At 39.5% G+C, this 25441-nt stretch overlaps 1 long non-coding RNA gene across 1 annotated transcript in view; it reads left to right on the top strand.

Moving 5' to 3' along the window:
- The window catches only part of LOC136695677 (uncharacterized), a 184615-nt gene that overhangs the window by 138935 nt on the left and 20239 nt on the right, over window positions 1–25441 (top strand). The window lies entirely within an intron of this gene.

Below are 25441 nucleotides of genomic sequence, written 5' to 3'. Positions count from 1 at the left end.
ATATATTTTATAATTGATTTTATTTTTTAAATGGAGTTGAGTTAATAAATAGAAATGATGCTCTAAAGTTGGTAGAAAATTGCCATGTCAAAGTGTGTTCTCTGTAGATGATGTCTGTTATTTTCATACGTACAAATCTTTATATAAATGCCTTTATATCACTGCTGCAGCCTTTTTTAGTATTATATTATATCACACAGGACTGTGAATGTTTCTTAAAACTAAAGCTATTATTTTTTTTCAGTCTGGTGAAATTGTCTGGAATAAACGAATCGGTGTTGTGTTTTTAACAATAATACACATTAAAACAAACATTTGTCAACAAAACAACCTCTCTGTATTTTTACCTATGCCTTGTGTTCAGAATGAAATTAAATTAGAACATTTTGACTTGGACCGCGACCCTGAAATGGAGAGGCGGAAAAGAAAATGTATGTATGTATGTATGCATTTTGACTTGGTTGGTGCTGTAACTCTCAGAAAAACAGTATCAGAACTGAAATCCTCCACGTGGTCCTTTGATCAAATTCTAACACATCTTTTTAAAACTAGTTTTAATTCTGTATCTGAAGATGCCCTGAAATTCAGTTGTGGGGTGCTCTGGGATAGTTTACCTGATGGTTTTGTTGTATTTTTTGTTTGTTTTTATTTGTTTGTCTGCTTGTTTGCCTTTTGGTTTTGTTTTATTCTTTACTTTTAAAATGTTTAAAATTTTATGTTGATTTTGAAAAAGTTTATGGCACGTTTCATCATGCAACTTACTGGCTTGATTATGTCAACCATGTTATTTGATACACATATGACACGCATATGAAAGACGTTGAAGCTCTTATATTCAAGCAAGACTGGGTGGGGCATGTATTTTATTCATCATTTATGACAAATGCATGTACAAAATGGTGTGATGATCTTAATTAACAAAAGGCTAAGGTTTGTAATGCTTAGAGAATCCAAAGACAACTGTGGAAGGATCTTTTGCATTGAAGCCCTTATTAATGGACTTAAATCTGTGCTGTGTAACATTTATGTCCCTAAAAAGGAAGACTCAGGCTTTATTAATGAAGTTAACAAGGTCCTGGGTGATAAGGAAGGACAAATATGAGTGGGAGACTTTAACCGAGTAATTGATGTTACCCTTGATAAAAGTCTGTTTAGTTTGTATAAAAGTCTGTAGTTAGTTTGTATAAAAGTTGTAGTCTGTATAAAAGTCTGTTTATGGGCCCATTGATAGAGGAAATTGGTTTAGTTGATGTATGGTGATTAGTAAACCCATGTGGCAGAGAATATACATTTTTCTCTCACTGTCACGAAACATAGTCAAGGGCAGATTTTTTAAAAATATCAAACTCTATTAACAAAATGAGGAAGGAAGGAGGGAGGAAGTGTGAACATCATGTTACTGCAAGATGAGGTGTTTAGTGCTTCACTGGCTGATGACCAATTTTTATGAAGAAAGTGAAAAGGCTGGCAAACTCCTTGCCCGGCAATTAAAGCAACAGAATACATGTAATGTTACGTTTATAACAAACACTCTGGTTACATCATCAAAGGAAATCTGTCTTTTAACCATTTTATATAAAAGTGTATACTTCATCATTTAAGGCTGATCCGGAGCAATTGGCACAGTTCTTTCATTCATTGTAAGTGCTCACGGTGAGTCTGGAACCTACCTGGAATCATTAGGCGCAAGGCAGGAACACACCCTGAAGGGGGCGCCAGTCCTTCACACGGTGACACACACACACACATCTACAGACACTGAGTCACCAATCCGCCTACCAACGTGTGTTTATGGACAGTGGGAGGAAACCCACACAGACACGGGGAGAACACACCACGCTCCTCACAGACAGTCACCCAGAGGAAACCCACGCAGACACAGGGAGAACACACCACACTCCTCATAGACAGTCACCCGGAGGAAACCCACGCAGACACAGGGAGAACACACCACACTCCTCACAGACAGTCACCCGGAGGAAACCCACACAGACACAGGGAGAACACACCACACTCCTCACAGACAGTCACCCGGAGGAAACCCACACAGACACAGGGAGAACACACCACACTCCTCACAGACAGTCACCCGGAGGAAACCCACACAGACACAGGGAGAACACACCACACTCCTCACAGACAGTCACCCGGAGGAAACCCACGCAGACACAGGGAGAACACACCACACTCCTCACAGACAGTCACCCGGAGGAAACCCACACAGACACAGGGAGAACACACCACACTCCTCACAGTCAGTCATCCGGAGGAAACCCACACCGACACAGGAAAAACACACCACACTCCTCACAGACAGTCACCCAGAGGAAACCCACACCAACACAGGAAGAACACACCACACTCCTCACAGACAGTCACCCAGAGGAAACCCACACCGACACAGGAAGAACACACCACACTCCTTACAGACAGTCACCCGGAGGAAACCCACACAGACACAGGGAGAACACACCACACTCCTCACAGACAGTCACCCGGAGGAAACCCACACGGACACAGGGAGAACACACCACACTCCTCACAGTCAGTCATCCGGAGGAAACCCACACCGACACAGGAAAAACACACCACACTCCTCACAGACAGTCACCCGGAGGAAACCCACACCGACACAGGAAGAACACACCACACTCCTCACAGACAGTCACCCGGAGGAAACCCACACCAACACAGGAAGAACACACCACACTCCTCACAGACAGTCTCCTTTGTTTCAATTGACATCTCTGGTGTTGGAGCCATGACTCATGTCAGTCCACTTGTTGCAACAGCTCTTCAAGGTGTGATCACTCTTTTTTACCTGCATAATAATGAGCACCTTTAATCTGATGCAGGTGTTAGTGTTTGTAATGAAAATTTGCAGGGTGATTCCATAATTTATTCCCTGTGCTTGTTCTAAAAATCTAACTGTTACTGAGTACCACTATTATTTTTCTTGATTTCTTTTAGTGATTTAAAGCCAGAAAGTTGCCATTTGAAATGCCTTTAGTTTTTTGTCATATCTGTGATCTGCTTTTTTTCTACAAAATTAAACAACTGAAGGAACATCCTCAGAGACTGGTGATTCCATCATTTTTGCCAGGGGTTGTATTATGTACAGCATGTGGGACCATTAGAGTGAGTGGTGCATACGCAAAGGAAGGCCTCGTACTACAGGGTCTAGTTTTGCTAAAAAATATGCAACTGGTCTCAATCTGTTTCCATGCTTCTGACATAACACAGAGGTCATAGAACCTCCTTTTTCATCTACAGTTTGGACAAGGATTAGGAAACCCAAGTGCAGGCACGTGTTGTAGGGCCTGTTTAAGCTGCACAAATGCCTCCTCGGCTTCAGGAGTCCACTCTAGATGTGTAGTGGAACCTTGCTTGGTTGGGATTATGTCTCTCAGGGGAGCTTCCAGTTCTGCATACGAGGGAACAAATGACCTGCAATAAGAATACGTACCTAGAAAAGACAACAGTTGTTTTTTGGATAATGGCTTAGTAATTTTTGCAATTACTGACGTCCTGTCTACAGCCAGTGTATGTGTGCCCTCCTTCAGAATGTGACCGAGAAAGGTCACTTCTGTTTTATAAAACTGCAGTTTATTTCGGCTGACCTTGTGACCTTCCTTAGTTAGATGTTTCAGTAGGAAAAGTGTGACTTGTTTACACAGCTCTGCGGACGGTGCTGCTATCAATAGATCATCTCCATATTGGACTAAAGCCACACCCTCAGGCATGGTTAGTGACTCAAGGCTGTCCCTTTAGGGCAGCATTATAGATGGTGGGAGACTCACAGTAGCTTTGACAGAGTCGTGTGAATGTGTACATTTTACCTTCAAATGAATACGCAAACCAAAATTGACTTTTTGAGTGCACTGGTATGCTAAAAAAGCATTGGCTAGGTTGACCACTGAATGATGAGTTGTATTGGGTGGAATTTGGCCTAAATTAGTGTGAGGGTTTGGGACTTCTGGGGTTCTAGCCTGCACTGCTGCATTTACTGCCTGTAAATTCAGAATAAACCACCACTCATCCCAGCCAGGCTTTTTTACAGGGAATATAGGTGTTCTAACTGGGGGAGTCCGGACCTGGAATAATTACCCCTGCTTTCAATTGAGAAATGGTAACTTGGCTTGTAGCCATACGGAGAACAGAATACATCGGAATGTGATTGATCTGTAAAGCGAATAAACAAATGGTTACTTGGATTGTAGCCATATAAGGTAAAAATGAGCACTATGATAATGAGAATGGGGGATTACAGGTATAAAAGACTCTGTTTGAGAACCGGTTCGGAGAGAGGAAAAAGGTGCTACGTGTAGCATTCTCTCCAATGAATAAATTGTGAGAGATGAAGAAGAGAAAATAATTCATACCATTTTCTCTGATGAGACGGCATGAAGCTACAGGTTGGAGGCTTGTACTCCTGTACTTGTGCTCAGTGATGTCTGTCTGTAAGATGGCAAAATGGCCGCAAGGGACGCTCTAACAGCCAGCTCCTCCTGGCCAGAACACAGGTAAATACAAGCATGAACTTCAGTTAATATGATAATACCACAGACCAATTACACTACATCTCCCCCTTTTACAGAACATGTAAATTATACTGAAATAGCAAACGCAGAAAGTCCCTGTGAGCACAGCAGCGCTGTCTCTAGACTGTGTTTATGAGTACAGTAAAAACATAATCATTATAATGAATTGCTTTGATATTTTAATATTGTTTCAGGCTACAAAACTCAGTTACTGTGTTTTTGTGAATTGTTTTATTACTGGTGAGCTCAGTTTTGTAGATTTGATCACTAAGGTGTGTTCTGTCCATTATCTTTTTGTTTATGACGTTTTATACGTGACAGACACAGTGTGTGATGGCATTTGTGTTATTTGAATTTCCATAAAAATGTCTGCAGAAGGGAATAACCAGCTTTTTATGTTTATTTTTATTTTATTATTATTATTTATTTATTTTGCTTAGGCCAGTGTTTCTCAAAGTGTGGGGTGTAGGTATTGCAGGTGGGGCACAAGGAATCTGTCTTTAAAGATATTAAGGCCTGTCTTTATTAATGCCTTTCTGTTTTGCCAATAAAGCTTATTCAGTAAAAAACACCCACTCTCAATGGATTCATTAACAGCTTTTAAACAGATTAAAAGAACATCAGAGAGGAGACCAGAAAAGTGTAGCTTGCCTGGGACCATGATATGCTTTTTTTTCTACAAACTTGTATTTTGAAACTGCACCATCGAGATTAACGTGTTGAGTCAGACATGGTTGGTCTTATTTAATCCTTCATTAAGGCTTCTATTCAAACATATATTTGCTCTAATCATCAGCTTCACTGGCCTTTGATTCACCGTCAGAGTCTGGTTTATAAAGTTAACAGTGAGGGATCACTACAGCTCTGAAAGAGGCCTGTATTTAACCGTCAGTGAAACAGAGGAGGAGCTGAGAGTCAGTGAATGTTAACATCAGCTGTGTTCAGGTCGTGAGGAAGCGCTCTCTCTGACCGTGTCCCAAACCGCACACTGCTGCACTGAACAGTGGGGAAATATACACACACCACCCTCAGCAGTGTCTCTGTAGTGTGTGAGGGTCCACAGCCTCACTCTCTAACGTTAATGTGAATCTAACACTGTTCCACATCGTTATAAATGCAGTACTTTACTGCCTCCTCTACATAGGAATCAGCTTAGAGCTAATACTGTGTGTACGGGGTGGGCTTTGACTCAGTGAATATGTCCCCCTCCAAATATCAAATTCACTCCTGCGCCCTGCACCTGCCTTTGCTCAGTGTTTCAGACTGAAAAGTGAGGAACTGGAGCCCAGGTTAAATATGAGGCCAGTTCTCTGTGTGTGTGAACACTGATGTTAATGTTGTATTAATATAATGTTAAGCTACTGATGCAGAGAGAGAAGGTGGTATTACTTCTGTAAATTTGAAAATTGTGAGGGATGTTAGAAAAACTTTGAGAGCCACTTGGGTTTACACTGAAACTACAGTTTCGTCCCACATATGTTCTTAGTGTTTTTGTTTTTCATTTTCTATCATGGGATTATTCCCCAGTGAATGCTTGAGGTTTGTTATGTACACAGGTGCTGGTCATAAAAGTAGAATGCGAAAGTGAAACTTGTATATTATACTCATTCATTAGTTGTCAGTTATAATCATCAAATTAAAAGAAATAAACAGTTGAAATATATCAGTCTGTGTGTAATGAATGAGTATAATACACAAGTTTCACTTTTTGAATGGAATTACTGCATTAAATCAACTTTTTCATGACCAGCACCTGTGTGTGTGTGTGTATATATGATTCCAGTGCTCCCAATGATTCCAGGTAGGCTCTGGACCCACCGCGACCCTGAATTGGATAAGCGGTTACAGATAATGAACACATACAGAGTGTGTGTGTGTGTATCAGGAGTTTATTAAGGAGATCTTGGCACCCCCCTTCGGAGGAATGATTACATTTGTGAAGGAGAGTGAGACTCTGATGGAGAAAGGGCAACTGGACAAACTTAAGAACGACGAGGGGAGGGAAGACAAAGCCCTCTGATGCAGGTTTACCAAAAAAGTCCTGAAAAGTCCCTATTGTTCAATATAGACAATTCCCTGGAGGTTTTGTCTCTACAATCTACCACTTCCCACTAAAAACTATCCCAGCACCTTTGTTTACATCTCAATCAGGAAAAAAAATACATTTTGTGGAAGGTCAGTGTTGTTCTTCTGTTTAGTCTGGATCTTCATCCGTGTCAGAAACCACCCAGTTAAGTACAGAAGCTGTGTTTGTGTTGATCAGTAATTAATACAGTGCCATTGTAGCTATTCTCTTTAAAAAGTACAAAGCTAAACAGTAGGAACAGACTGTGTTATACTTGAGTTTATGAACAACAGTGTCATACAGCATCAGTCTTTTTCTCCTGTGGTGATGATTCTTCACATTATGAAACAATTAATAAATTTCCCCCCTCTCATATACTAATGTGCCACAAACAGGAAGTTAATATCACCAACCATTCCCATTTTATTAAGGTGTATCCATATAAATGGCCCACCCTGTAGACTGAGACCTCATACTGTAACTGATGAGAAGGGCATATATAAATATGAATATATTACACAGCAGGACAGTTTCAGTTGTGAGAAATTCTTAGTATATATTTAGGTAGATGTATTAATGGGGGAAATCATGGGGAAAATGTGTTCTGTAACAGTTCACTGGTGCTGTTCATAGAGCTCATTCGCTCTATGAAGCATGAAATGGTTCCTTCAACAACAACTTTTAAAATGAGTGAGCTGTCAGCTGTGATCATCAGAACTCATTTTAATACTGTATGATCATTTGTGGTGGTAGAAATGATTGATTTAAGCTTTAATATAAAGCAGGACCTTAATTATACTGTGAAAGTCTGTGAAAGGATAGTTGCTAACACTTCCTATGAATCTTGTGTGCATAATGCTTTGTAAATGCATGCATACATAATACCATATAATGATTGCCTAATAAGCCTGCACAATTACTTATAAATATAGCTTCCTTCTACATTGCTGCACTGTACATTGTTCTTATGTGAATTATAACACCTGCGTTTATAAAGTCACACACTCATATCTTATAAAGCAGGGGTAATTAATTACAATTCATTAAGGTCCAGTTAGAGAGAAAATGTCCTCAAGCCAAGGTCCGGAACATAACGTATAACCTGCATATGATCAGTGCCAAGTCCTGCATATTGTAGTAGCCTTGTAGTTATAGCAACATTTTATGTTGTTAACAACTGAATGTCAAATCAATTTACCCTTTCAATTACATTCCATTATACAACAAGATTTATAAATATAATAAATAACAAATACTCTAAATACAATGTCCTTTCCTCAATTCAAGTAACATTTACAAATAAAACAATGATTTTGAAAAAAAAATGCATATTTATATAAAGTTCCTTATGATTTGTAGTTGCAGTTGACTTTATCCGTTAACAGCAGACTGATTGGCTGTTTATGCTGAAGGAGGGACATCCATGTGCAGCGTTATGAGAATTTCAACACGTAATCATTCTTATATTTAGTTTCTGTTTTTAACTCAACAGCACACAACATTGTCGTCCTGGAAATGCCACACAAGAGCATTTATCACGTCGCTTGGGCTATTTTCACTGTCCCCAGGACAGAGGTGTCTGGAGCCCTGCCCTGTGTGTGTCACTCAGTGGAGTCACAGCGCTCATCATAATGCACAGATCTGATTGGCTGAGTAGCCTCACGCGTGATATGCAGAAACACATGTGATTAGTCTGAGTTTCCTGGAGCGCTAAACCTGAGCCGTAACAACTAGAAGAGTCACACCATTTAAAACAAACACTTTACATTTAAACAGCTCTTTAGTGTTTATTCGTTACAGGTCCAGGTCCGGAACGGACAGTGTCTAGGTGTGGACTCGGACCGCTTATTCATTCATTCGCTTACTCAGAAGTGTTAAGTATGTACCTATATCTATTTCTGAGTAATTATAGGTGTACAGCTTTTATTATAAGGTATTATTTATGGCATATAATGCATTATAAAAGCATAATTTATGCAATATGAATACAGTGTTAACAGGTATGTTATTGAATGATTACCGTTAATTATACATGTACTGCATCACATTGTAAGTCGGGTGTCAGAGCTGGGAATGACATCACACCTCAGCTGACTGCGCTCCATTTAAACATTCAGAAAACCCAATACCCCGGGTAATCATTGTTAGCTTGTTTCCAGTTCATATTGCTAACGATATCAGTTGATAACAGCACAAGATGTGATACTTTATGCATCTAAACACCATGGAAACATGTTCACATGCAGTAGTTGGACAGTACTTAATGAGACACAAGTAGATAGAAGCGTGAATAAACTGTATAAACCTATTGCTTTTACAGTGTTGATGAGCTGGCAGCAGGCATGGATTCTGATCTCAGGGTTGGTGTGACTCTCCAGACTTTCAGAGTAGGAAATCTGACTAGTGACTGCATTACTGTTGAAATACCGTACATGGAACTCGGAAAATCTGACATCTGAAATCAAATGGGACATAGCATAATCTCTCTCTCTCTCTCTCTCTCTCTCTCTCTCTCTCTCTCTCTCTCTCTCTCTCAGTTCGTATCACTCAGCTGGTGAGGGGTTTCTCCAGCTCATGGAAGCAGTCAGTTGAGGCTATGAGTCAGGACGTCATGCGCTCCTTCACCAACTTCAAAAACGGGACCAGCATCATTCAGGTAACACTCGTTTATTAGTCTCCTTCGTTCAGGTAACACTCGTTTATTAGTCTCCTTCATTCAGGTAACACTCGTTTATTAGTCTCTTTCATTCAGGTAACACTCGTTTATTAGTCTCCTTCATTCAGGTAACACTCGTTTATTAGTCTCCTTCGTTCAGGTAACATTCGTTTATTAGTCTCCTTCATTCAGGTAACACTCGTTTATTAGTCTCCTTCCATCAGGTAACACTCGTTTATTAGTCTCCTTCATTCAGGTAACACTCGTTTATTAGTCTCCTTCATTCAGGTAACACTCATTTATTAATCTCCTTTATTGAGGTAACACTCGTTTATTAGTCTCCTTCATTCAGGTAACACTCGTTTATTAGTCTCCTTCATTCAGGTAACACTCGTTTATTAGTCTCCTTCATTCAGGTAACACTCGTTTATTAGTCTCCTTCATTCAGGTAACACTCGTTTATTAGTCTCCTTCGTTCAGGTAACACTCGTTTATTAGTCTCCTTTGTTCAGGTGACAATCGTTTATTAGTCTCCTTCATTCAGGTAACACTCATTTATTAATCTCCTTTATTGAGGTAACACTCGTTTATTAGTCTCCTTCGTTCAGGTAACACTCGTTTATTAGTCTCCTTTGTTCAGGTGACAATCGTTTATTAGTCTCCTTCATTCAGGTAACACTCGTTTATTAGTCTCCTTCATTCAGGTAACACTCGTTTATTAGTCTCCTTCATTCAGGTAACACTCATTTATTAATCTCCTTTATTGAGGTAACATTCGTTTATTAGTCTCCTTCGTTCAGGTGACAATCGTTTATTAGTCTCCTTCATTCAGGTAATACTCGTGTATTAGTCTCCTTCATTCAGGTAAAACTCGTTTATTAGTCTCCTTCATTCAGGTAACACTCATTTATTAATCTCCTTTATTGAGGTAACACTCGTTTATTAGTCTCCTTCATTCAGGTAACACTCGTTTATTAGTCTCCTTCATTCAGATAACACTCGTTTATTAGTGTCCTTCGTTCAGGTAACACTCGTTTATTAGTCTCCTTCATTCAGGTATGTTGTGAAAAATAATTTTATTACTTTGTATTAGTGGACAAATATCATTGAATGATGATTAGTTAAAATTAGAAAGTATAATTACATATTCATTGTATGAAACCTTGTATTCAAATGAATGATTAACCAGTATTTTAACCATGCATTTAAACAGTTTAGAATCTGCACACTAACTGACATGCTGACTCAGTGTTTACATCTTTCTAATTCCTTAGATCTTTTAACAGATCTGCACTTAGGCTGGTAGTATAAATTCCAAGTGTTAGTTAGGACAGTTGAACTTTAGGGCACCTCAGTGACCTTAACTCCATTAGTGACCCCTCTGAATCTTGGTGACAGAAAAGGAGTGTGGGTAATAAAACCTACAGAGTCAGAAGGGCAGGATGAGTGTTTTGGGGTCACAGGTGCATGGGAAACATGCACGCAGAAACCTGAGTACTAACATGTCTAATTATGCATATTAATATATGTTAATCAGCCAGAAACGCCTTGCCAGCAGGGTATTCGTCATTTGAGGTATAAAAACTGTGGAGTCAGATGGGAAGGTCAGAACTTTGCGTGGAAGGGCACTAGGTTGCGTTTCTTATGTATTAGTTCTCCTGGTACCAGTATTGAAATAAATACTTTGGTTTGCTTTGAACTTCACTCGACTGGTTTTTGTGAAACTTCCGGAACGAGCACGCCTCCCTCAGGAGAGAGGGTGTATTTGGATCTTTTGGAGATCTTCTAAATTTTAATTACTTTGGGAACAGTCCAAAAAGAACATTTAATTCTTCAATTGGTGACCCCGGATGTGCGGAAGTGTGAGAACAAGACCGACTTCGGACTCCTTTCCACTCGCGGCCGCAATTTATTGAGGTGGGTGAGCAGACCCTGTTTTATTCAAATTCTGCATATTGGAATTTCTAAATCAGAGTGGTGCGGAGGTCTGAAGGCGGTCTGGAGTGAGGTAATGAGCAAATCTATTTATTTTAAATATGTTTTTATAATTTGTTATTGGTTTATACATTTGGGGTTGCTTGGTTATGGAATTAAAAATGGAATTTATAATGGTTTAAATGGATGTTGTGCCCATCATGGAATTTATAATGGAATTTAATATGGTATAGATGGATGATTGGTTCCCATCTTGGAACTGAGTGGTGGCGTCCTCCACTGGAATCTGACGAGGTGTCCAGTTAATTGCCCGGTCGGGAAGCCCGCCCGTGGGATTGGTTTCCCCTAAAAGTATATTCAAAGCGGATGTGGTTCCCGCAGGTTTTATAAAGTTGGATGTTGTTCCCACCATTAGTTATTGTGGATTTAAATGAAATTTATGGTATATCGGAAGCGGATGTTGTTCCCGCAGGTTTTATAAAGGTGGAAGTTGTTCCCACCTGGTTTTGGGGTGTATTTTAATGGTATTTTATTGTGTATTCATGTTTTATGTCTGTTCTGAGAGCTTGTGTTATTCTTAGAGGCTGTTTACATGACTGTTGTGTATGTTTTTGCTCGATAGAGGAGTGTCTTGCTGTGTGTGTATGTGTATGTGTCAGCTGAGTGTGTGTGTCTCACCCATCCCTTTTTCCAATCTTATAACTATGTCCCTTGGTCTGTAACTATGTGTGTGTGTGTCAGCTGAAAGAATTTTTTTTGGGAGAAAATGGAGAAAGTGGGGGACTGATCAACCCCCTTTTCTTCTGCGGTTGTTTTTGAGTGTGTGTGTGTGGAAAACCCTCCATGGGCTGTAAAGAGCCATAAATTTTATGTGAGTGTGTTTAGAGAAAAGGGGGCTAAGGACATCTCTGCCGAGAGAGTTTAAGAGAGAGAGTGTGTTTAAAAAGAACGGAAAGTGTCAGAAAGAGAGATTTAGAAATGAATAGGGAAAGAAATTTGTAATGGTATAAATTATGAGCTTCGTTCAAGGACAGTTATTTAAAGAATATGAACCTCAATAAAATGAGGGGTTTGTTTATTTATGACAATGAGCCTGAACGGAAGACGTTTTAAAGTAAAATATATAAAGTAAATTAAATGAGCTTTCTTGGAGACTATACATTAAGAAAATATAGACAATGAGCTCCAGAAAGACGTTTTTAGAGGTTGAGAATAGGTGAAAGGAGAGCAAGGTGTAAAGCTGAGTTATTAATAGGATATATTGAGGTAATTGTAAGGTTTAAATATGGGAATTAAAGGGAAAATTGTTAATTGAACACTTGCTCTAATTTTGAATCTGGTTTCTTTGATATTGTTAATTTAGGCTGGTGGTGGATAAAATATATTTTGTTTACTGCTTATTGTCCTAAGAATCTTATTTTTCTGGTTTAGTTAGTATTTTTAACTATGGTAATTAGTCTACAAAAAAAAAAATAATGAATTTTTCGTTAATCATAACATATTTTGTAACCTGCTTGCTATTTCTCTAGTTCATTAAATTTTGCTTTCACTTGCTATAATATATCTTGTGATTTCACTGTGGCCTGTGGACTGTTGAGTGTCTCTGGACATTTGTTTTGTTCCTAAAATATAGTCGTTGGTTTAATTCTGTGTTGTGAGATCTTAGTCCTGCTTTTCTTGCTTTTTCGTTTCCTACAAATTTTGTTTCATATACTGGCGTGTTATTTCCTTCTGACTAATAAGCTTTTTTCTCTCTCTCCGTGGGTCGGTTTTATACTTCATGTAAATTAGGCTTGACTTGCTTTTAAATATTATACTGTGTTTGAAGACAAACTTATGTTTTCTATCCATCTGTGAAATTCTTCACAGGGTTGAGGAGGTTCTGCTTTTCTTGGCTGAGTTTGTAAACTTGACTGTAAAACTTTGGACTTTTTCTTTTATATAAACTAAGGCGGACTGTGCTGAGAGCAGCGGCGGCTGCGTGGGCGATTTGCGTGGGTGTTGGGAAACTGTTTTGGTTCACTCTGAATTGCAATGAAACCTAGCGGTGATAATTGATTTGCAATTAAAGGGTGAACTAGAACGAAGACCATTTCAGGTAAGGTCCAATTTTTTAATCAGCTTCTTACAGACACTATGGCTACTACTAGAGACTTGCATAATGAATTAAACGCCATTTACGGCATGGGGAATTGGCAATGGAAACCGTTTGTAGAACAAATTGAAATAATAACTGAGGGATTAAAACAGGGAGAAATATATTTGGAAAAGCGGGATATTGTGCACAAAAGTGTGCTCCAGAGATTTGAAACATGGGCTAAATTACATACAGGGGAGAAAACTTGTTTAAATACCGGTATTAATCAGTTGAAAAGAGAGCTGGAGGAAAGATTATGTCAGGCTGAAGTAGAGGTTAGTAAGGCTAGCCTTTTCCAAAGACCTAAGGCAAATAAAAGTTTAAAAATAGCTAAAACGGACATTGCGGAGCTTCAAAATTTTAAAATGGCGTTCCTCAGCCTCATTCCGCAGCTCGTGGTATTGAAAACACCAGGTCCGTCACCTTCGGACGCTCTATCACTCACTGCCGTAAACACGGAAGTGGACATTGAGTATATGAAACACAAGGGGGAGGAGCCTACAGCTCCTACAGCTCCGCCTCCCCCATATAACATAGGTCACGTCACACCAGTTGATAATATCCTCCCTGTTTTCAGTGTTGATTCCGGCAAAGTGAGCGTACAGAAAGACACAAGAGGCCGGGATTTTGCTTGTGAGCAGCCAGTTCAAAGTGACAAACAAACAAATGCACACACAGACGACCCATTCCAATTGCGAAAGCCACATGAGTCAATTTTAAATACACATACGGATATTAATACTGACCGTTATGACATTATTGATGACACGGGAAAGCATGTAGAACAGGATAATCTGCGCCTTGTCGATAAACAAACACTAACAACATCATTTAAGAACTCGATGCCACGTAAAAATAAACAAAACATCAGGATTAAAGCAGATTTAGACGGCCATGTCACAACGGCTGACTATAATCAGGATGACGGACATATAGCAGATGATGAGGACAGTGCGAATGGACGACGTGGTGGTAGACGGATTTCTGATTTGAACAAAACATTGCGTGCCATGGAAAAACTCATACTAGCAGAACAGAGACAATTGGACTTAAAACAACAGTCTTTAGAATGCGACATGCAAACTTCAGACAAAACGGACATTTTGAGACGTAGCACCGGACCTCGACACCCGCCTGACAGATATAAGACTGACACTAACGTTGACACTATGTTTCCATTAGTGGCCACTAGCACAGGAACATATAAATATGTACCATTATCATTAACTGATGCACAGACTTTGGTCGATCAGCTTCTGCCTTTATGTAGTGGAGCGGCTGCTTGGATTAGAAAGCTGGACAGTCTGACAGGTGGCGTGACTGTAGCACTTGGGGATTTTAGAAATAGTATTAAAAGATCAACTACTTCCATGGAAGCAGCTGAAATAGAGAAAAAGGCTGAGACATTTACTCAAACTAACTATGATCTTTTCTATATGAACAATCATAAGGAAAAAATAGATAATAAAGACAAGGAGATACTTAAGTTACAAAGAGACCTACTGACTGTTCAACTAGCAGAAGCCAGGAAATCTATAAATAATAATAAAAAGCAAATAAAGTCTGATACCATGATGCCTATGACCGCACTGCCACATATGCAATCACCACTAACATTTATGAACAAAAACACATATATGCCTACTCAATCAGGGCCACCACAAAACCCACCATATAATTATGGACTAAGTCCATATTTCCCATATCAGCCCTACTCATGGAGCAGGGGGCGTGGTAATGGTGGGAGGAGGGGCAGGGCCCGCCGTCGGACAGCGGCATGTCTAAGATGTGGAGCTTTGGACCACTGGGCAGCACAATGTAGGGCACCACTGTCTACTGACACCAGCTATCCACAACAGGCACCACAACCACAGGCGGCACCAAAACCGGAGCCATCACATCTTCCTGCTGGCCAATACAGCATGGAGCCGTGGGGTGGACATTGACGGGGCCATGAGGAGCACCAGGACAGCAGGGCCAGGGCAGAACCCATGCTGTCATTAACTGTGGGGGCCTCCGAAATCTTTTTTCTGGTAGACAAGAGGAGCCACATGGTCAGCCATCAACATTGTATTAGCGCTATTTTATGCCAACCAGATGGGATTACATTTACGTGGTTGGACGGACTGAAAACTGTGGCAGTGGTGGGGTACACTGACGGTATGTACCTGATGAGACCTCAACAGGATGAGTCGATAGACATTTCCTGGGCTTTAGTGACTGAACAGACGGACCGGTCACCACGACTCATTGCCTTGTTCCACCACTGGTCGACTTGGATTACAGCCATGGCACCCTACGTTTTATGATGTAGGGGGAGATTTAACTTACTATGAATATTTTCAAACAGAATTAGAGGGTACACAGTGGTCAGTTGACACCACAGGGATTTATGTGGGTCCTGAAGGGGTGGCATATCCTGTTTCACTAGCACCACAACAACATTGTTGGTACAAACTGTCTGACACGGCGGCACCACACATTTCACTAGCTCTCGATCAGAGACACAAGGCCAAGCAGTTGGGCCCTATGGTAAAAAGAGCAAATGAGGCCACGGATTGGGTCAGGACACAGCTGCTTGGTCTCATGTTTTCGCAGTTCACACAGACATATCACATCACTGATAACTCACCAATCTTAGTCACATTGCACCATTAATTGCTCCCTAGACACCATGGTTGTGAGGACTGTGATTATCTACAGATGGAGGTATTATTAGCATCACTACCTGACACATTGTGGTCCACAGGACCAGATGATGTATGATAGACTAATTAAACACTTGTCTATTTTTGTATGAATATTACACAACCAATTTGGATTGCCCAATATAAACAACAAACCAGAGACTGTGTAAGACATGTTAGCATTTTTAGGACTGACTGGCTACAGCAGACAATACATTACTGTGTCGGACGAACATAACCTCTTAGAGACATGGTGAAATCGCTAGGGATGAGAAATTTCTCTGGTAAGCTGAATTGGACGGTGGAGTCGGAACAGGCGTTTATAGACGTTAAACAAGCCTTATCAGTTGCAGTTTACTTAGCCAGACCTGACTATTAATTACCTTTTTACACAGATGTTTCTGAAACAGACACTGTGATTAATGGTGTACTGTTTCAGAAAAAGGGGGAAGGTAGAGCAGTGTTAATGTATTTAAGTGTCCCATTGGACCTTATAGAGAGGAGACAACCACAGTGCACAAGACATGTAGCAGGACTGACTAAATTAGTTCAGAAAACAGCACATTTGGTAGCAGGATATCCATTGCGCATTCTAACCACACATGGAGTAGTAGCGTACATAAACTCACAGATGTTCACACTCACTACATTGAGACAGAGACGCATTCACAAAGCATTGACTGCACCCAACATCACCTACACACGAAGGAGTTAATATGGCGGATGGGATGATGGAAGGTCCACCACATGAATGCGAGGAACAGGTGGAAAGGCAAGGAAAAGTAAGACCAGACTTACAAGCCACACCCATTCCAGGGTCATGGAATTTATGGACGGATGGGTGTGGGTACAGGGCAGATACAGGTGAAGTCAGAGCAGGATACGCAGTAGTTTAGGAAGCGAAGGGGGAAACACATGAGTTTCAGACAGTTATTGCAGACGAAGTGAAACAAAACCCATCGGCACAGAAGGCAGAACTGCTAGCAGTAATTTCAGCATTAGAAGTGGCACATATAGGAAAACAACAAAACACTGGAAAATTAAAAACAATGGTGGCACCCATACATGTCAGCATTAGTGGTTGATTACATCACTAAATGTCAGATTTGTAACATTCAGAATGTAACAAAAGCATTTAAACTAGCTCCAGGAAGGTTTCCATTGCCAGATTCTCATGGACATGAGATTCAAATGGATTACACAGATATGATTGACCCCATTAGGAGATATAGATATCTCCTGGTCGTAGTAGATAGATTCTCGGGGTGGGTAGAGGCATTCCCCACTCTGAGGGAAGATGTAAAATGAGTCTGTAAGTTTCTGATTAATTGTTGGATTTCGAACTATGAGTTTCCTAGGAAAATTTTTTATTTTTTATATTTTTTCAGATAACGGGAGTCATTTCACGACTAAAACACTGCAGTGGGTGGAGCAGTCGTTGGGGCTGCGCCATAGCTATGGTTGTGTGTATCATCCTGCCTCACAAGGTCAGGTGGAGAGGATGAATTAAAATTTGAAATCTAAATTAGCAAAAATCAAACTGGCCACGGGCATGAATTGGCTTGATGCCCTTCCAATTGCTTTAATTAGTGTCTGTAGTTCAGTAAATAGAACTATAGGATTTACTACTTTTGAATTAGGGAGGGGCATCCCTTTTTAAGGCCCCTCCAGTGCGCTTGCGTCCCCCCAGAAACTACCTCAAGCAGAGTACCGACAGCTATATGAGAACTAAAAGCTGTTTGTAAAGATTTCTCTATACAGGTGCAGGAAAGGAGAGAAGGAGAAGAAACGGAGGACAAGGATCCAGAAGTGACAGTCTCACCTTGGGTCCTCCTGAAGGTTATCAAGCAGAAGTGGTACGAACTTCGCTGGACAGGACCCTACCAAGTGACAGAGAGAACCAGTTGTGCAGTCCGGCTGAAGGGTAAAGGCTTATAGTGGTACCACCTCACACAGTGCAGAGCCGCACCGACACCTAACATCAAACATTCACTGAATGAAAACAACACCTCAGAAGAGGCTGATCAAGCAGCCTCAACCAACATAGGGGCAGAATAATCCCCTGAGGCAGGGGCACGACAAGGAAAGTCTATCCTTGCCCCCAGCGCAGATCCCTACCAACGGATGAAGAATACACTTTAACACATACACATATAGGGCTCATTGTAATCTCTTAGTCCAGAGAGTGAGTGGTAGGACAGAGGTGTCCACTCCTAACAGGAGTGGTGTAATTGCCCGCTACCACCACAATCTGCCATCACGCTCTACCTAAGTAACTCGCCAAACCGGGGGTGACCTAGGCAGACCAATTTAACATTAATTGCTTATCATTTATCTAAATGTATTGACCTGTCAGTTGGACAGGTCAAAAGGGGGAATTGTTGTGAAAAATAATTTTATTACTTTGTATTAGTGGACAAATATCATTGAATGATGATTAGTTAAAATTAGAAAGTATAATTACATATTCATTGTATGAAACCTTGTACTCATATGAATGATTAACCAGTATTTTAACCATGCATTTAAACAGTTTAGAATCTGCACACTAACTGACATGCTGACTCAGTGTTTACATCTTTCTAATTCCTTAGATCTTTTAACAGATCTGCACTTAGGCTGGTAGTATAAATTCCAAGTGTTAGTTAGGACAGTTGAACTTTAGGGCACCTCAGTGACCTTAACTCCATTAGTGACCCCTCTGAATCTTGGTGACAGAAAAGGAGTGTGGGTAATAAAACCTACAGAGTCAGAAGGGCAGGATGAGTGTTTTGGGGTCACAGGTGCATGGGAAACATGCACGCAGAAACCTGAGTACTAACATGTCTAATTATGCATATTAATATATGTTAATCAGCCAGAAACGCCTTGCCAGCAGGGTATTCGTCATTTAGGGTATAAAAACTGTGGAGTCAGATGGGAAGGTCAGAACTTTGCGTGGAAGGGCACTAGGTTGCGTTTCTTATGTATTAGTTCTCCTGGTACCAGTATTGAAATAAATACTTTGGTTTGCTTTGAACTTCACTCGACTGGTTTTTGTGAAACTTCCGGAACGAGCACGCCTCCCTCAGGAGAGAGGGTGTATTTGGATCTTTTGGAGATCTTCTAAATTTTAATTACTTTGGGAACAGTCCAAAAAGAACATTTAATTCTTCAGGTAACACTCATTTATTAATCTCCTTTATTGAGGTAACACTCGTTTATTAGTCTCCTTCATTCAGGTAACACTCGTTTATTAGTCTCCTTCATTCAGGTAACACCTGTTTATTGGTCTCCTTCGTTCAGGTAAAACTTCTTTATTAGTCTCCTTCATTCAGGTAACACTCGTTTATTAGTCTCCTTCATTCAGGTAACACTCGTTTATTAGTCTCCTTCGTTCAGGTAACACACGTTTATTAGTCTCCTTCGTTCAGGTAACACTCGTTTATTAGTCTCCTTCGTTCAGGTAACACTCGTTTATTAGTCTCCTTCATTCAGGTAACACTCGTTTATTAGTCTCCTTCATTCAGGTAACACTCGTTTATTAGTCTCCTTCATTCAGGTAACATTCGTTTATTAGTCTCCTTCATTCAGGTAACACTCGTTTATTAGTCTCCTTCATTCAGGTAACACTTGTTTATTAGTCTCCTTCATTCAGGTAACACTCGTTTATTAGTCTCCTTCATTCAGGTAACACTTGTTTATTAGTCTCCTTCATTCAGGTAACATTCGTTTATTAGTCTCCTTCATTCAGGTAACACTCGTTTATTAGTCTCCTTCATTCAGGTAACATTCGTTTATTAGTCTCCTTCCATCAGGTAACACTCGTTTATTAGTCTCCTTCATTCAGGTAACACTAGTTTATTAGTCTCCTTCATTCAGGTAACACTCATTTATTAGTCTCCTTCATTCAGGTAACACTCGTTTATTAGTCTCCTTCATTCAGGTAACACTCGTTTATTAGTCTCCAGGTAACAAAATTCACTCCCTACATTTCTAATTTATGTGAACTGAAAAGTTAAATAGAACCTATGGCAGGAATAGGAGATATTATCCTTATCTTAGCTTGTGTTTTTCAATATTTGGAATTCTCTCAGTTGTCTACACTATCCCAGGTGACTTTTCTCTGCAGAAAGAGAAAGAGAAAGAGAGAGAGAGAGAGAGAGAGAGAGAGAGAAAGAGAGAGAGAGAGAGAGAATGAAAAACTAGGTTACCGGACAGAGACACTTTTTTCCTACCATTTTCAGACACTGGGGCTTTTTAGACACATTAGATCAGTGTCCAGCACAAACCGTCAGGAGAGCAGCAAACTTCCGTTAAGAGGCATTTTGCCATCAGTACAAAATTGATCTCCAATAGATTTTGCAGCTGAATTTTGTACCTGAGGATAGAACACCACATTACACTAATAAGACTCTTAGACTAATAAGACACACCTTACTGGAGCTCATATGGGGTGAACACAGGCTTGAGATGGGCAAGGGCTCTGGTTGGGTTGGTACACGAGTGTTAATTAAAAGGGACCCAAGGGGGTTGCATATATTGCATATAAGTTGCATATAAGTGAGCTTCCCACTATATTTCTGTATACTGGGTCCACATTAACTCATAGTTGGTTATGTTAATTTAGAGAGAGTTTGTGTTTGCACGTGGGTTGCCCACATTTGGTCTCAATGACAGGGCATTGGTATGTGGGGCCAGCATTTAACCCTTGGAATGTGCTGGCTGAGGTAAAGTGATTAAAATTAAAACAAAACACCAATAGGATGTTCTTTCAAGTTCCTTGGAGAGGTATCTCAGTGTTGTCAAATTCCTTGGAGGAGTAGGTGTAACCCTTCTAACTAATTAGCAGTAATAATAATTTTAATAATCATAAGTTTGTTTATTTGAAATCCTCCTGTGGTTTTTCATATTTGATAAGTTCAGTTTGGTCTCTGGTTGTATTTTTTTCCTGGATTAATTTCATTTTATTGAGTCTCATGACTGGAACTTTCTGGTGGTTGTGCAAGGAACGTGGGGGCGAGGTCGAGAAAAAAGAAAATAGGAGTCCATGCAGTTGTGTTGTCAGCTCAATGTAACACTAAACTGTAAATGTGCTCTTGTAAAATGAGTGGAGTGATGGTAATATTATGTTATTGCTTGCACTTTATTGCCGAGTGTGTATAAGCGACTCTCATTTATGTGCTTGCTAACCTAACCCTAGCACTAAGACCTGGTCAGTAAAACCAAACCTTATCCTGTCCGAAACTCCGCAATAACCCATATCTAGTAGCTCTGCCCACGGAGCCCGACCAAATTTCCACAGGCCTCTTTGGCCCCCGCCCCCACTACTCCAAGCTGCGCTCCTACTGCCGCAGAGAGAGAGAGAGAGAGAGAGAGAGAGAGAGAGAGAGAGAGAGAGAGAGACAGAACATCTGACAGAGTACATATTGAGGTACAAATTTCTGTTGCTCGTAAGAGTGAAGAGGCCAGTGTTTTATATTTTATAGGCCACAATGCACACTAGCAATGATTCGGACCTGCAACGAGAACTAGTTAAATGCCGACTTAGGGTGTGCGTGTGTGGATGTGTGTGTGTGGGTCCATCAAAGGTATGGATTTCTCACTATTTGTGTCTATACTAATCGGAGCATTGGGTTTATTATAAAGATTGGGACATGGTAGTTTAATTTAATTTAAGTATTGGTTTTTATTACTCCTTGAACTAAAAGGTGATTTAAAATTTTGTAAAATATATACATATACATATTTTTTGTAAATTCCATATTTTATTTTTATTCAAGATTCATATCTCTTACTCTGGAGTGTATTAAATCAAAACTATTTGCATCCTATTGTCTTTATGTTTTGTTTTGTATGTTATTCAGGGAAAGGGGACTAGTATAAATACAGCCCGTTTAGTATTTGGAGGAACAGTCATTGTATATTTAAAAGTTCTAAACTATGCATATTTTCAAAAATAAGTGGTAAAATATTAATAGCCATCTAACATAAACCTAGTTAACCCAGGGTGCTCTAACAGGCAATTTCAGCAAGTGAGAAAATTAATTTTAACCTGGTGTAGGAGCATTACATAAGCATGAGAATGAAGACAAATAAGAAAGGAAAGACATGTATATGTGATCATTCCATGAATCAACGAGAGCTGAATGTTGGGGCAGGACTACAGTTTGAGACCATTATAGATCATTTTAATGTTCTGTAATGTTTGTAGTGGTTGTTGTGGTGTAGTTAGTAACACATCTTGACAAACACTGACTCCTTGGACAACACTCCTAAGATTAGTGTGATCAGATGTCCTCTTTGCACTGTGCAGATTCTGTTTTTGGAACTTAAAAAATGAGTCCAGCTAGGATTTCAAAATTTGCAAAAACGTCTGGGGTTTTGCTGTCTGCACTCTTCTCCGTCCCAATTTTTGCTATAAGCCCTAAGCCCTTCATTGAAGTGCAGTGCATTTTGATGACATTTAATGACATTGTTGTAGATGAGCAAAAGGGGCTTGAGAGGTCTAGTGTTCAAGGGGTTCATTTGTTTATGTCACTACGATCGAGCTCCAGTCAACATTACAATTCAATCAGAAATGTGTTGATAGCTGTTAAGGGAATTTATCATAGTTCCTTATGCATGTTTGGAAGCTTTTCTGTGACGCACAAGCCTTTCATGTTCTGCTCTATATTTTACAAAACTGAAAGTCCTCTTGTTTGTCCCTATAACGACACAAATATACAGATACACCTGACTGTTACCGACGTTCTGACGAGTAACTTACATCTACGCAGCTTTTTGTTTAACTTTTAGTATTTTTACATGAATATATGGATCCCAGCGATGCTCTGACCATTTATCAGGTGTAAAAGTAAACTTGTCAGTTTCTGTCATAAACAGAATAAAACAGGCTTTCCATGATCATAAACTGTCAAGAAATGATGAAATATTAGTTGTTCTTTATTTTTGTTTAGGGCCAAATGTTGAATGTTCTAACATAAATAAAATTATTTTTCTTCATATGTCACCAGAGAAAAATGCACACCAAATGACAAAAGACTTTTCTGGGTATTTTATTTTGATAGATCCCACTCAAGGGATATTTATGTAATATCCGATTGAAATTCTGTATTTATAATAAATTAATAGATGAACACAAATAAAATCAATGGTCTCCTACAGACAAAGGCCTCAAAGGTAAGAAATAATAAAGAAATAATTATGACAAAGGTCAGCACATATACTGCTCAGCTACGCAGACTTCCTGTGCTCCTCAAATATCTGTGTTATTGCTGACTAAAATATGTACATGAAATATGTACATTATGGAGTTTAGGCTTACTGCAACTTTGATTGAGATTTTACTCAAAATATGAATACAAATCAAAAAGTTACACCATATACAACCTCAGTTAGAACACAGCACAGTGAATGGTAGTGGCACTATTAACAGAGAATGGAGAAATAACATTAATAACATTTGATCATTTTGTTACTACTCTCAGAACTATTTTCTATATCTTCTCATAAGCTCATCTTGGTTGACAAATCCATACTCAACAAGACTGTAGTAGGTCATCATGTGAAATTTGTGAAATAAGACAAAAGAAGCATCCACCACTGTTAACTTGACAGATGAACAATATTATTCAGGGTTTTTGCATTTTTACCTCATATTTTGTAAAGATGGCTCTGGATGCACGAAAATGTAACTTAGAAGAGCCACAGCAGACAAATTCCTTGCAGACAAGCAGGAGTTTCTATTGGAGGTTTTAGATCTGACTCATGCCCTCTATTATATGGTGTCCTCCAAGGTTTGGTCCTGAGCCCACTGCTTTTTATACTGTATAAAAGTATATATTCGCTACGTGTTAACACGGAGAATCCATCACGTTTAGAGACCAACGGCGTTCCATACTATATGGAATGCCGTTGCTCTCTAAACGGGTAGGATTCACCGTGTTAACACGTAGCGTATAATTTCGTGTTAACACCCTAAGATGTTTACGTGTTAACATGTTCATAACCCCAAAATCCCTCTGACCGCTGTGCAGGACTTGTATATGTCATTCCCAAGACGAATTGAAGCTGTATTGCCCGCAAAAGGAAGCCCTACACCATACAAATAAATTATTAATTTATTATATAATAAATTGTACAACCGCTGTATGTATATATATATATGTAAATAAACCTCTCACTTCAACCACCACTGAATTTACTGCTGAAAAAATACCTTTTTTAATTCAGATTTTTTTGTTCAGTTTCATTTTGAAGGAGATTTATCCTCTCTTAATGTATATATAGAAGTAGATACACATAATTAAATAAAACATGAGTAAATTAATGTATCTTTAAACATATTATACATGTTTACAGAAAGAGGAGGATCTGAAAAGTTAATTTCACTCTGGGTTTGTATTGACACCAAATTTTTAATAACGTGTTAACGCGCATGTTTTCACACGTTTAGGGCCCAACGGCGTTCTATAGCTCTAAACGTGTGAACACATGCGCGTTAACACGTTATTAAAAATTTGCGTGTTAACACATACAATTTTGTCGTGATAACGTGACCAAAAATGACACATTTACACGCTTCTTAACCCAGCTAGCAAGGTAGATCTGGGCCGATTCTGGCTCAGGCTCGGCATTGTTGGCTGGCTGCTGTCTCAGCGTGAATGCGGCACCATGTATATGGCCCAAGTCTGGCTGCACGTTGGCACTCTCGGCTAGCTGAGGCTTGGCGTGAATGCAGCACGCTGCATCTGGCCCAATTGCAACACATAGTGAGGCATAGTTCATTCACATTGATAAATTATCTGCATTATTTTAATAGCATACTGCTAAAAAACAGTGTCAATACAAACCCATAATGAAATTAACTTTCCAGATCCTCCTCTTTCTGTAAACATGTATATGTTTAAAGATACATTTATTTACTCATATTTTATTTAATTATGTGTATCTACTTCTATATATACATTAAAAACTTGAGAGGTTAAATCTCCTTCAAAATGGAATTGAACAAAAAAAATTTGAATTAAAAAAGGGCTTTTTTTTCCAGCAGTAAATTCTGTGGTGGTTGAAGTGAGGGGTTATATATGTATGTGTGTGTGTGTGTGAGTGTGCGCTTTTAAACGTATTTAAATATGTATAATGTTTATACAAAATCTCATAAAAAACATTGTTCAGAATATTAAACACTGGAATGTTTCCGTTATTAAGGCTTTATGTTTCAGCAATAACGCCATACACCAGCAGGTGGCAGTAAAATATCATGTTTCACGAAATACACAAACTTAACGCGTTAACACGTAAATACGTTAGCGTGTTAACACGGAATTATACGCTACGTGTTAACACGGGGAATCCAACACGTTTAGAGACCAACGGCGTTCCATACACAATACCCTAACTTGTGCTCTGTTCCATGCGTGTTTAGCGGCGCAGCAA

The sequence above is a fragment of the Hoplias malabaricus genome, chromosome 4 (assembly GCF_029633855.1).
Source record: "Hoplias malabaricus isolate fHopMal1 chromosome 4, fHopMal1.hap1, whole genome shotgun sequence".
Classification (NCBI taxonomy): Eukaryota; Metazoa; Chordata; class Actinopteri; order Characiformes; family Erythrinidae; genus Hoplias; species Hoplias malabaricus.
Note: the sequence above shows the minus strand (reverse complement) of the source record. Positions and strands in the feature narration are given on the sequence as shown.